Source organism: Sylvia atricapilla, chromosome 11 (assembly GCF_009819655.1).
Source record: "Sylvia atricapilla isolate bSylAtr1 chromosome 11, bSylAtr1.pri, whole genome shotgun sequence".
In the NCBI taxonomy this organism is placed as follows: domain Eukaryota; kingdom Metazoa; phylum Chordata; class Aves; order Passeriformes; family Sylviidae; genus Sylvia; species Sylvia atricapilla.
In genome coordinates, this window is record NC_089150.1 from 3563061 (window position 1) to 3577319 (window position 14259).

General features: G+C 42.3%; 1 protein-coding gene across 1 annotated transcript in view; it reads left to right on the forward strand.

Annotated features, from left to right (window-relative positions):
• Positions 1-14259, forward strand: part of PDZRN3 (PDZ domain containing ring finger 3) — a 131398-nt gene that overhangs the window by 86613 nt on the left and 30526 nt on the right. The gene's annotated exons all lie outside the window — the stretch shown is intronic.

The following is a 14259-nucleotide window of genomic DNA, read 5'->3' on the forward strand; positions in this document are numbered from 1 at the left end:
TTTGCAGGCTAATCACACCACTCCTGTTGTCTGATCCAAGTAATTACCAGAGCAACCAAAAGGCTATATCCACAGCAGCAGGAAAAAATTCACACCATTTCTTCCTGTTGATTCACTTTCTCCAGCAAATGGTCAATTTTAAAAGCCACACAGTCAGACTGATCTGAAAAATTACTTACTGAAGACCTGAAACATGTAACATTAACTGTACCTGACTGATGAGTCAAAGCTTTTTAGATTCCTGGAGATAAGTTAACAGATAAAATAATCCCATTTTCCATTGGGACATCATTTTGAATTAAATTGATGTTAAGCATTTAAAAATCCCGACGTGACACCTTTTGGAAATTTCTGGCTGCATTGTATTTTATAACAGCAATTCTTGCCTCCCACCACTCAGAAGCCATGTGTTTGTTGGAAGAACAGTAATTCTTCCCTCCTTCTTTACTGCTGTTCTTCTGTACTACTTCACTGCTGTTCTGAATCACTTATTCAGATTACATGCAATAATTCAGAAGCATTCCCATTAGTTCTGCCTCCTGAGCACCACACCGAATTCAAAAAGCACTAATGCAAATCCTGAGTTTTAGCTAGATCTCTGTGCTTAAGAGAAATGAAAAAGCACCAACCTTAGTGTTCCATGAATTAAGGAGTCTGTAACTCTCCATCACCACTTTCCCAAGTTTGCTAGAGAAAGTTCACAGTAGGAGTCATACGCAAAGAGGTATGAGGAAAATTAGGGTGGACACTACTAAGGAGAAACAAACACCAAGTAGTCGGTTTGCCTTCTCTATATAAATAGTCTGCAGTAGAATTGATCTGTTTTAGACCTTTTCAAAAAACACATACTCGTTTTGAAAAATGACTCCATTCTTTTGAAATTAGACAAACTTATGAATACTGCAGTTCAGCTTTTTTTTTTTTTTTTTTAATGTTAGACTTTATATTTTTAAATGTGCAAGTGGCAGAGAGAAAGGGATTCGTTTAGAAGCACAGATATGGAAAAGAGCTTTAAGAATCTTGTGTGTGATCACCAATCTCAGGATAGACAGAGCCCTAAACCATGAAATGAGCAGTGACTCAGAAACTCCACAGCAAAAGATTCCTGAACTTGATCTTTAAGGAAATTAATTATCTGACACTAATATTGTACACCAGGGCTTTGCGCTGTGCTCCAACTTGGTGAGAGTTTCTATTTTGTAAATTCCTTGAACCAGCCTGATTAACACTTCTAAGAGAGTCTCAGCAGTGCAAAAAGTCCCTGAGTAGGTGTGAGAAAGAAAAGATCTGACTGCACCGTTGCCCCCGTGTATTTCTAATACATTAGGGAAGGTTGGTGTGCTAACAGTATTTACCTTTGTTTCTTGGTAAATAGCAAACTAATATTGGATAATTAGACTAAAGGTCAAGATCCACTTTTTTTCTCCCTTTAAGAAACATGTTTGCTCTGTTTTTAGGTTCAGCTAAAAAGTGCTTTTTGTAGAGTAATATAGTGCAGCATCATTTGAATGTATCACAGCTTCTGACACGGACTTAATTTAATGGTAGAAGATAAGAATTTTCAGTGCTGCCTGCTCAGGTGTCCTTATTGCCATCCCGCTCCAGCTTCCATCTGGGTTTGTGACAACAATAACAATAATAATAATGACTCATAAAATGTAGCTGTTTTCATATAAACATTGTCCAAGTGACAATAGATTTTTCTAATCAGCTCTGCTGGCGGCCAGTGAATGCACTGCTGGTGTGTTGGGGCTGGGAGGGCACAGGGCTGCAGGAAATGAAAACAACTTCAGAAGGAGGAGAGATTAAATACAATCAATCCATCACAGCACGATAAGTAACGGGCTCGCAGAGTTTTAATGGACTAAAGAGTGTAATGTGTTTGGTTTGGGAACCGCAGAGTTTAATCAAGTATTTTTACATTTTTAAACAGGAAATGGCCCTTTCTGCAAAGGATATACACATTTGCAGTGCATAAATCAGTTCCTGAGTCCCAGGATTCTGATCTCATGGTCTTTACCGTGCAATTAACTTTAACTCTTTCTCTGAGGGGTGGCCTGCTCATTCTGGCAGTGTAACATGATGGGATGAGCTGTCGCTGTTGGTTTTCCATGTATCCCAGCCTGGCTGCTGGGAACAGGATCCGGGAGGCTCATGGAGAGGGCTGGGCCCAGTGTGGGCTTCCTTTAGCACTGTACAAATGTCAGGTTTATTTAAAACTGTCCAGGGTTCAGGCAGGACAGCAGGTAGCTGTGACAGCTGTCTTTTAAATTATGCAGAAAAACAAGCTGAGGGCAAATACAGTCGAGCAGTGGCTTGTTAAAGGAATCTCCTGGATACAGCCATGGTTATTCCTTCAGAAAACCCCTGGCATCACTTTGCAATAAAATCAGGTAAAATTGAGGGTGCATGTGCTTCCTGACAACCTAAAATATGCACAGCTGCTCACACAGAAATACCTCTCCTCTGAGATGACTGATAACTTATCTGTGCCCAAATGAGATGGAAAATTGACAAAACATCTATAGTTAATACACCCCCTCACAGACTACTTTTGAGAAACCTAGTTCATGCATTATACATTAATTTAGCTAACTGCACGTGCATGGACAGGATATTATGATGATGAAGGTGGCCACCTTGTCAAAACGTAAGGGATGCATTAAAACAACTGGGAATGACACCAGGGCTGGGAGCCCTGCAGCTGAGCTCAGCCACAGACTCTCCTGGAAGCTGAAAAAGCTGTTGGGAATCCCAGTCTCACCAGAAATCAGATGTTCAGATCCCCCAGTTTACAAGCAGAGGATCCTCACAGACCATTGGCTTTGTTACCTCCTGCACGAGAAATATTTTCAGTATTAAAGCTTGAATTTGGGGAAGTCTCATTTTCCTAAGTTGGTTTTCTTTCTCCTTTCTAATTAAAAACTAAATGGTGCAGTGAGGAAGAAGATATGAATGCAGAGAAAGCAAATGTTTGAAACACTTTCAAACAAACACTGAAACTAAATGGAAAATGTTTGAAATAAATGTTCCTTTGTAAGTTATGGGAAAGGTTTTTGAAGCATTCTTTAAGGAGGACGTACCAGATACAGGGATGTGCTTGTGCCTGTGACGCTGAATGGAAAAATACTTAAAAATACTAAAAAATAAGCAATTTTCCTCTGCTTTCAAGTAGATTTTAAGAAGAGTGTCTTCTACTTTAACACCTCGTTTGAGGGATTGCAGTAAAACTGCACATGAACAAGACACTGCTCTGCTAAACTGGTTGGCAGAAATGCAAAATAAACCAACAAACTACTGGAGAAAAACAGACTGGCTCAGAATGCATTGCAGTGATTCCAGGTTCCTGTTCCCTCATGAGGTACCAATATAAATAGACAGCCTCATGTAGACAACTTCCACAAGAAAAATTATGGACTGCTTGACTAAAGATAAAATTATATTAATAAAATGATAGCAGGGAAATAGAAAGTCGTATCTATCCCAAAACCTTGAGAACTTTGTTTTTTAAAAAAATAGGAAATGCATTAAGAAACCTCATCCATGAGTGAAAGCATTTGATTGTTATTTTAGATTGCAACCTCCTTTTCCCTCTTTCATTTCTTTCACTGGCATTTGTTTTCTATTCATGTGCCTCCTTAGTCCTGTCTTCTGTGGTATCATGGCACCATGACCAAAGTGACAGACTTTTGTCTCTGCTGGATTAATCAGTGTGTTCTTTGATCCATAACATATGCTCCTCGTAGACATTTAGCGTCAACATATTCAAGATTTGTGGTCTGGCAGTTCAGTGCCTGATGTTAACCCGGCTGATAGACACTTTGGACTATTTAATTTTATTTTTTTTTTCTTTAATGGAGCCTGCCTTTCATCCATAATAGAGCTTAAACAACAGAGTTAAATATGTGATGTTAAATATTTGGGTTGATAGCTTTGCTTGAAGATGAATTTTCTCTGGGGGTTGAGGAAGCACTGAGCAGTTCCCAGACAAATCCCAGCACTCTGCAGGCACAGGGTGGATGTTTTGATGCAGATCTTGCCCCAGGGTTTGTGTGCTCATGGCCAGGGAAGAACTCAAGAACTCCTCAGCACCAGTTCTGGTGTCTATCCCAGAATACTCTGACATTGCTCCAGGCTCCTCAGCTGATGGAAAACCCAGGAAAGTTCCTTCAGCTACCAAAAACTGAGCTGCTGTGACCCAGGGCTTTGTGATGAGAACCCCAAATCCATCTGCTGGGCTGGTCCTGGTGGGGTGCAGGAGGGGCAGGGCCAGCCCACAGCATCAGGAGGGCAATTCCCAGGGAATGCCACTCCTGACCCAGCTGAGTCCCAGGAACAGGGACACACACAGGCTCTGCAGTGGGTGGCTGAGGTGGGAAATATGGCTTTTATTTCCTCTAGGTGCTGTGTCAAACTGCAAAAAGTTATATCAGAGGAAACGGGCAAGGGCAGGGAAAAGAGCAGAAGAAATAGGGGGTAAACCAAGATATTTTTCCTTTAGTGTATCAATTAAATAAAAGATATCAATTAATGAGATTCCAACGATTTAATTATTTTTCATTGAGAGGTACAGCATGTGATTTATGGCTCAGCTACTCCTTTACTGATCATGCTGCTATAAAGAGCTACATAATATATTGCTTTCTACTATGCCATGCACAGCTAGAAATGGCAAATATAAAATGGGATTAACTGCCCTCAAAATAGTCTGGGCTTCAAATTAATTGTAAAAGGCTGGTGTTAAAACTCCTTTTGACTTCAGAAGGTGCTGAATTACCTCCTCATCCCCATCTCCTACTGCACACAGGCACATCCCTGTCTATGGCAGACTGGGCCCCAAAATAGTCTGTGTAATTCCGAGCAGAGAGGATTTTTTATTATTTTCTTTTTAAAGCATTGTCCTGCCATGAAGAATTAAACAGAAAATGAATGGAGAAACCAAATGTCAGCTGCTCCCTTAGACTTCAAGGTTCAGGAAACTGCTTAGTGGGAGTAGGAAGAGACTGGCAGGCTGAAATGTAAGAGAATAATTGCATTATAAGAAGATTATGGAAGATTATTTTTCTTGCGGGCCCCAGATTTCTGCAAAAACAATCCTCAATTGCATCCTACATGGCAAAATGAATTCCCCCATTCCTCCGAACAACCGGGGTTTATTAACTGCCTATTCCTTTGGTGTGGGCAAAATTAAAAATGGGCTTACATTGCAAAACATTCCATGCATCTTTCTTTCCTTTGACAACATGGAGCTTAATGTGATTAACAATGTGGCAGCTCGGAGCAAGAGGAAAAATAATTGTTGGGTTTGTTGGGGTTTTTTTTAATATTCGACCCCCCCCTAATAATCCAGGAATCCATTTGCACCCTGGGAGGGTTCCCCCAGCAGAGGGTTGGGGAGCTGGGTGGCCTGCCTTCGTTTCTTCATTTCCTTATCAATGTGAAGCTCCTGCAGCCATGGGTAACCAGGCTTCTTTTATTTTATTTTTTTTTAATGTTTAACTATAACCACTGGGACTGGAATCAGAGCTTCTCGTGGCCCAGTATGAATATTAATAAGACACTGGGCCATGGAGTTCCTGGCTGATTTTGACAGTTTAAAGGATCAGTTAGTTAATTAGAAGATGACATGGCACATCGCATCCCTTGGCTCCGTCCTGCCTTCTGTCTCCTCTTTTCATTTTCTTTTTTGACATGTTAGATTACATCATTACTTGTAGTTTCACTTGTTAGCCACACCATGAAATGAGACTATTTTAAGCTGTAATTATTGTGATTTCTCTCCTCCGCTAGGAACATGAAACTCAAAGAAAGCAGAGAGCAACTTGGATTTCAAAGACTTAGGAATACATGCCTGGCAGTTTATAACCTCCTAACTACAGCCAAGAAACAGAAAAAAAAATTTAAATAGCACAGAAAATTGTGTTGATCATCATACTGGCGACCACTGTAGTGTTTTAAGCAGGCAGCCCCATCATCTGGGCTTCATCTGTCACTTAATTAATGTTTTCATAGGTGTATTTCTCAGAAATCCAGAGTCTCTTCCCCCCAGCCATGTGATTGTGCCTCTAAATGTGTATGTGCAGTCCAGTACATTTGTGTCCTCAACAGAGTCTGAGTTTTCTGTCTTCATCATGGTCAGAACAGATACAAATATCTGAAAAGAAAGTGCAGCACTCTGCAGAACCCTCTCATTTGAGGAAATAACAGAGGAGAGCAAAGATAGGCAGGGGGTAAGAGATGTCATTGAAATCTTATTTCCTATCTATACTCGATACCCCAAAACAGTCAGACTGCAACCCAAACCATATTTAAAATAAATACAGTCACACCATAAATCACACAGACTTTCAAGTTCTGCAGCCCAGGTTCATGCTGCAGTCAGCCACCAGAATGAAAATTCTGGGCACATGATACAACTTTGAAAGAAGCACAACCACTTATTTTGTTTGTTACTAGATAATCTCATTAATTAATATTTGTATTCTAAGTTCCATTCTATAGGTAAGATTCTTATCAAGGACATTGGTCTGTTTCTGCAGAGAAATGCAGAGAAACACCAATCTGCAGGAAAACTGGAATGCAGTTTCTGGATTAGGGAAAAACAGCAGCTCTGAGGCTTCGCTAGAAATGAAATTAAATGATTGGAGGGTGAACGCGTTTTCTGATAGGAATGATCATTTTTTAGGTTGTGATTCCCTGTGTACTTTGCCTTTTCTTTTATCAAATATTTATATCTGTGTATTCATTTCAATACTGCCTGATCAATACTGCTTATCAGGATGTGTATTTTAAAGGCAGAGATGGCAGAGGAAGTACAGCTGTGGGATAGCTCCATGCAGTTGGCCAATACAAGAGCCAATGTGGGTAATTTATGTCTTTCATTAAGGCAAACATTGATTCACAGGGCTTTCCAGAAATACAGTGCTAATAACAGGTGGAAATCACTTCCATTGCCACTGAAGATGGAGCCAGGTGATGTGACCTGGAGAAGGAACAAAACTGGGGGTTATGTGCCCTCCAACAAGGATTAATGCTTGGACTTGATGAGCTCAGAGGTCTTTTCCAGTCTAAATGCTTCTATGACTTTTCTCACTGAACCAGGATTCCTTGTTCATGATGACTTTTAAGCATGAAGTGTCCTTCTTGTGTCAGAGAAGGCATTAATACTGAGAGTGTCCTTTATCCAGTTGAAGTTTTTGCAATAGGATTGATTTTACGATGAAATGAGACATGAACCAGCACCACTGCAGTTCCACAGATTACATTGCAAAGAGGATAAACGGGAAGGAAATATTGTTGTGTATTGTTGGTGCACTTCAGAGCTAAACAATGGAAATCTGCAGTGGGCAGGACCCGAGCCACCTTCTGTGTCCTCCCACAGTTTCAGGGTTGGTGGTGCTGGGAGAGCACAGATGAATTCCCAGCACAGACACTGCCTGGCTCTGGATTGCAGCCAGCCCAAGTCCCCATTTCCCCCTGTCCCTCTCCTCACCCCACACACCTGATCTGCTGTTGCTGCACTTCTGCTGCAGCACAGACTCTGCTGCTGCCTCACGTCCCCAGCAGAGTCACTGCTGTCCCCTCTGAGAGCCCACAGTGGAATTAATCACACACACCAGCTCTGGAGCTAAAGCCAATCTCCTTCAGTGAAAACACATCTTTCCCAACTTCAAAGACAGAAATGAACACTTACATTTCCTTTGTTCCTAAAAGTCTCAAATCCTGTCTCATTGAAGGTCTGCCCGTCTCCTGGGTCTTCCCTAGCTGAGAATTAGCAATCAAACTCTTCACTGTCCACCTGAACCTGGAAATGAAAACAAAGGCAAACATATAAGCAAGTCCTTTCATTCTGATTGCCATTTGCCATTAATACTTAATATTCCCACATATTCTTTTCATCGGCTGGTTAATATAAAACCTAATGAACCATAGATGGCATTCCTGTTTTGCTCTGTTTCATATTAAGTGTGGAGCAGTAAAAACTGAGAAATGAAAGATAATATCTTTTCAAATAGCAATGGCTTAAAATTCTTAATATGAACACAGGAGCTACAACACGAAAGTGAAGACTGTGATCCTTAGCAGGTCTTGGCAGTTTCTGGCCATAGGTTATTAAGCATTATTCAGCTGACCCTAAGGGGAGTTCATCTGGAGACGTTAAGGTCAGAGAGTAGAAGCACTTGGACACAGTCAAATGGATTTTACACCTTTGTATCTCTCTGACATTACTGTTTTGCTTCAGCAAACTGCCTAATATCAGATACATCCTACTGGGTACCTTTCTAAATCACTTCAATTTTCTTTGTCCCTGGGCTACAGTTATATGATCAGGAGCCAAAGCTATCACAGGCTATGATATACTATTTTACTTCCTCGTTTGTATTAGAATGAGCTTTATTGGCTTTGGGGGCACGTGTCTATCAGTTTTAAAGATGAAGTACTATGTCAATAGTTTTTATGCAGCATTCACGTCCACCAAATCATTTGGCGTGCTCTGAGATTATTAAAAGTGCATTATCACTTTTACAGAAAACGTTCTTATTTTGAAATAACCATCACTCAGAGCAGCCTGTGCTTACCAATACTCTCTCTCTAAAGTGATATTCCGCAGCAAAATCAGTGAGGATTGATGCTCTGTAAGTAATTTCAGATTTGAGAGCATGTGAACCTTTTAAACACAGGTGTAGAACTAACATTTGACTCCACACTCCTGTACTCTCATTATCCACTTTAAATCTTCCTAATTTGCTATTGTCTACTGTTGTAACTGCTAACAATAACCACTGCACTTTTCACTATGTAAAAAGTGACAATTTGTGCAAGCTTAAATCTGTCGTTCTTCTTAAATAGTTAAATAACCCGTAAAAAATTATGGAGATTAGTTTGGCTGTTGCAGCGTCAAAACCAGGAAATCAAAGATGCTTTTTTGTGAGGAAGCTGAGGTTTCAGCTAACAGGGAAGAAGCTTTTAGAACACAAATCCAGCCTATAATCAGATTTTCTCGTTTCCTTGCCAGCCTTCCGCACTTTTGGGTTTGTGGTTTGCGGTGGCTGCTTCCATTGTGTCACGAATGGAAAAGGGACGAGGGATTTGAGATAGAGGATGAGGAGTATGAGCTGCCTCCAGGTCCTTCCCTCAGCTGGGCATTGCTAGGCTGGAGGTGTCACAGCAGGCAGATGGTGATTTTGGAGCTGGTTATGCTTAGGTGAAAGAGCACTCCCTTTTTGATGAGTTCATTCTCTGGCTCAAACCCTGTTTCGCCCACTTTCCATCACTGTAATCACTGTAAATCCAGCTTGAACATCCTCAGGTTCAGTGATCACCTTTTCGCCTTCAGCTTTGACCAAGACCTCTTGGCACTGCTGTAATCAACACCCAGAGAGGCAGCCCAGGGGAGGAGGAGCTCCTTGGTCCATAGGTCAGCTCTCCTGGTTCTCCCCATCACAAAAGGTCTCAGTGGCATATTAAACAGTTATTTACCCTATTCTGACCTCATCGTTCTGCTTCATGGAAGACTGAATTAAGCCACTAGTGTTGTGTCTGCTGTATCCCTGCAGTGCTTACAGGGATGGTGCTGGGATGCTCCTGAGGCATCACTGCCTTCCTCAAGTGGCATAAATTACAGAGATACTAGACTTTTAAAGGGCTTCAAGGACAGAACAGTTCCTTCGGCAGTTTAACAATAAGTATCATTTCATTTAAGTTACTTCTGAGGATTGGAACACTTTCAGAGATGCTAAGTGGAGCAAATAAGGATCTCAAGGCTTCAGCATTAACTGATGGGAATAAAGCCAAAGTTTTACATTTGCTTTCACATCCTCTCTTGTGGTATGTTTTAGTTTAAATATTTTGGCTCAGTCTTGAAGCTTCCAATGCATAGGCAGATTGCTATGCCCAAATGCAAAAACAACCCCAAAAACAACCCCCACCAGAACTGAGATCTTTTTGCTGTTATATTTAGAGTATGTATTTAATTATTGTGCCTGCACGATGCCATAGAAAATCCTGGTTTGCTTTCACATATTCAACAAAGAGCTTTTAAGAAGGGTATTTTAAATTAGATCCACACTAATTACATGTATTATTGAGAACCCAACGCTTCACAGCTATCAGTGGGTTGTATTATTGAACATTTTCAAATAAACACAGGGAAGCAGAACTCAGTCTGAACACATTCCCAGCAGAGGCACTCGAGTTTTAATAAAGGTAACCCAATGGTTATAATTAAAAAACACCTTCTCACACTTTGAAAAATCCCAGATACTGAACTTTGAAGTACGGTTGTGTAACACAGTTCTCTTTCACAGTGCTCTGGGTAACCATCATCTGTACAGTTCCATGACTTCTGTTTATTTAACACACCAAAGCAAGAATTATTTATAAAGTCACAGCTGTTCTTTTTCCTAGCTTTTGTTTCTCACAAGTCTTAAATATTTGTAAAAACAAGAAAAGTAATTAAAGTATTGATACATTAAGCAAACGCTTCCCTAATCACGCCGCTTAAATAGGAATCGCTTGTTTAAACAGAACTTGCTAAGTATATGTACAGAAATACAATGTTAAATAGTTACTGCAGAGCAGGAAAGCCAACTTGCATTTAAAGAAACAAAATAAACAATGGCAAACCATCACTGATATCGCAGGCAGCCACTCCAGCCACAGGAGCTCCCAGCCCCGAGCTGGGTTTGGTGTGTGGCCAGCTCTGTGCAGGAGCTGCGTGCCATCTGCTCCTCACACAAAGGACACGAGTTTATTCTCGCTGGTGGGAACTGCTGTCCAAGAGCCAACCCTTGGCAGCGCCAGCCCCTACCCTTGAAAAGCTGATGGAGAGTGCTTTTTAGCCTTTGAGTTCCCTAATAATGATCCCCTGCAGGGTGCAGGTCCCTCCTGAGTGCTTCATTTCCCTCTTTATTCGGAGTCACCGTCCCGTGCGCACAGGCAGGGCACCTGAAGAGCATCAGTCTCCTGTGGATTGCCCTCACCTGCCAGCACCTGGCAGGCTTCATCAGGGAATAAATCAAACGTTTCAACAGCAAAATTTATATCGGGGTTGTAGTTGCGAGCTGAGAGATTGCACATTGAAACTAAGACACGTGCAAAAAGCAAAACCAGCCTGTGATCTGTGGCAGCGTTCCCTCCTTGTCCGCCCAGGAGCTCCAGCTTCCCGGGGACAAGAGCAGCACCTTCCCCTTTGTGGTGGCAGTCTGGCCGCTTCCCACCTTCCTCTGTTCCCTGGGAATTAGCTTTTGGACACAAAGGCTGATGTCTGATAGCCGGAGCCAGGTATTGTGGAGAAGGGGATTTTGCAGCCGCGGTCACACGCAGGCGGGCAGGGAGCGAGTAATCTAGATAAATGCTAATGAAAGCTCTTGCTGGCACCTTGTGTATTCAAAGGCTAGTTCCTATTGTTCCCGGTCAGCTGGCTCGCTGACTTCCCATTCAGCCTGGATTGCTGGGATTCAGCTGGGACCACTCCAACCTCCCTATTACACGTGATGCAAACCCTCCAGTGCCGTCCTTTTGGTTAAGCTCATTATCTGTGCCCTGGCGAGACCACACATGGCACGTTGTTAGCGCCGGTGACAGATCCCATAGCGAGCAGCCCGATCTGGACAGGCAAGGGAAGGCTGGGCTTTACCTGCCCCAGGTACAGCAGGTGGTGAGGAGGGGTCCTGTAGCGCATCCTCGGGCAGTGTTTTATCCAACGAGTCACGTAATGAACATCCAGCCCGTCCCAGCAGCTCGTGTGGCTCTCCCTGCCTGGATGGGTCCAGTGAGGAGCATCCCTTTGTTCTCGGTATCCATCGTGCCACCTCACAAAGAGCCCCTGGCAAACGGAGCTGGCCTCCTCAGCCCTGGCATCGCTCGCTGAACTCATTTAAAGCCCCACAGGAATTAAACTGGAAGCTTGTAGCAACTTTGTGCTGAGAACACGCAAATTGCAACAGCTCAGGAGGAGCTGACCAAATTTAGCAGATTTCACAGGGACAACGCAAACCATCCCGGTGCCAAACTTCAACTTCTTGTTTCAAATTATGTTGACACTAAAACCCTCTTAAAGAAAGCATCCAGCATTTCAAAATATAGGAAAACTTTTTTTTTTTTCCCTCCCTGTAATTTTACTCTTGGAAATGACTGAAACTTCAGCTCAAGGACACCATTAAAGGCAGAAATCAGCACTGGACAAAGCCCAGAACACAAGTTTGCAGCCCAAATGTTTAAAGTTTGGCAAAGTGCTGTAAAAACCAGTCGATGCTGACCCGAGGCAGTGCTACCATTTTTGCCTATGAGATGAATAGTAGAGATACAAGTTATATTTCAATAATGGAAACATCTCCAGTGAGATGGGCACTGTCCTGGCCACAGGAGCAGCTCATTTACCAGGGTGAGCTCTTTGCTGCTGGGGCTATGGCAGCTGGAGAATCCCAAACATCACATTTATGGGACCCTCCACTCCCACATCACACCAAGTCTTCTGCTGGGCTTACTCTCCTGGCCTGACTTAGGGATTATCTCTCTGAATCAGATGGAACATTATCTCCTGCAGTCTGTCACGTTGCTATAGGGAAACAACAAATAGGTGTGTTTCCGTTGAACCTGGAAATTAAATATCCCGCATGTTTCTGGTTTATTTCTAAGCAGATCCAGCTGCATGCTATTCCTAAAAAAAAAAAGAAAATTCCAGGCTGAACTCAGGCACCTGAACAGAACACTAACATTTATTTAAATGGCATTTAGTATTTGAGAAGAAACTTAATTTCATTTAAGAAGAAAACCAAAATCACAGACAACATTTTTGGAAGCTTTTCCTTAAGTTGCCTATCAAATTACATAACCAAAAGATTGTGTAATCAAAGCCATAAACTTTTTTTACAATTTCCATAGAGTCTGAGGGGTTTTATTATTGAATTCACTTTTCATCATCATCATCCTTTTCCTACTTTTAGGGAACACTAGTCCCCTCATGCGAGAATTTTCCAGTCGTTCAAGATCCATAATCACTGGCTGTCAACCAGCTTTGGAAAAGCTGCAGTATGTGAATGGTATATCTGACCAGGGAAACCTGAATCATTCCTTGAGGGCAGCAGAAACATCCAGGTTCCCTCTGCCCTGTCCCAACCTTGCACCTTCTGCCACCATGGCAGCGATTCTTCTCAGGGAAGCAGCACAGGGATAAATTTCCTACTTGCTTTTGGGTGTTTGGCAGGGATTTCAGTCAGAGGTGGGATTGGAAGGGACCCCTGGAGTCCATCCAGTCCAACCCCTCTGCCACAGCAGGGTCATCCAGACCAGGCTGCACAGGATGATGTCCAGGTGGGTTTTGAATAACGCCAGAGAAGGAGAATTCACAGCATCTCTGGACAGCTGCTCCAGGGCTCTGCCACCCTCACAATAAGGAAGTTTTTTTTTCTCATATTCAGATAGAACTTCCCATGTTTCAATTTGTGCCCATTGTCCCGTGTCCTGTTGCTGGACACTACTGAAACGAGGTCTCCTTTCTTTCTGTTCTTTGTTTCTTTCTGTAGGCAGGCAAATTTTGCAACCAAAATAAAGCCTCAGAGTCAAGGGACCCCTTCTTGTCAGCCTCTGTTAACTAAAGTTGCACTAAAGCATGAACTGCATTGCAGCAACTGAACATTTTAATGCAGACTGTGAGTCAGTGCCATTGTAGCAAGAGCTGAGTATTTTACAAGATCCCTACAGCAAGCACCTGTGTGCAGAGTCTGGACAGATAAAATGGTCCTTGCACAGCATTTCCCTTGTGATCCACAGAACCTCACTGAGCAAACAGAACCAGTTAGATAACCATGGCCAGGATCCATCCAGGCTCTCCATGCAGTGCCTGTGGGAATGGCACCCTTGGTCTCACTCCTGGCTGCTCTGTCCTCTTCTCCTCTTTATGGCAGGATGAGTTGCAGTGAGGTTATAAAAAGGCACCCCCTTCCAAATGCTTAAACAACTGGGAAAATTATGGTCAATCCACACTCCCAACGCAAGGCAGTGCTTCTCACAGACTGGAAAATATCCATAAAGCCTGTGAGTTACGAGTACTTTTCTAGCTCATTGGGCAGTTCACTGCTGTCTTATCCTTTACATCTGTGGTACAGGTTTAATGCAGATCTACGCACTCAAATGCTGAGTGCTCGTAAATGCCATACTGATTTTATTGTACGTATTTTTATAATCTCATAAAGTTTATATTTTTAATATCACAGATAATATGTGAACCTGCCATTTACACCACTCAAATACACAATG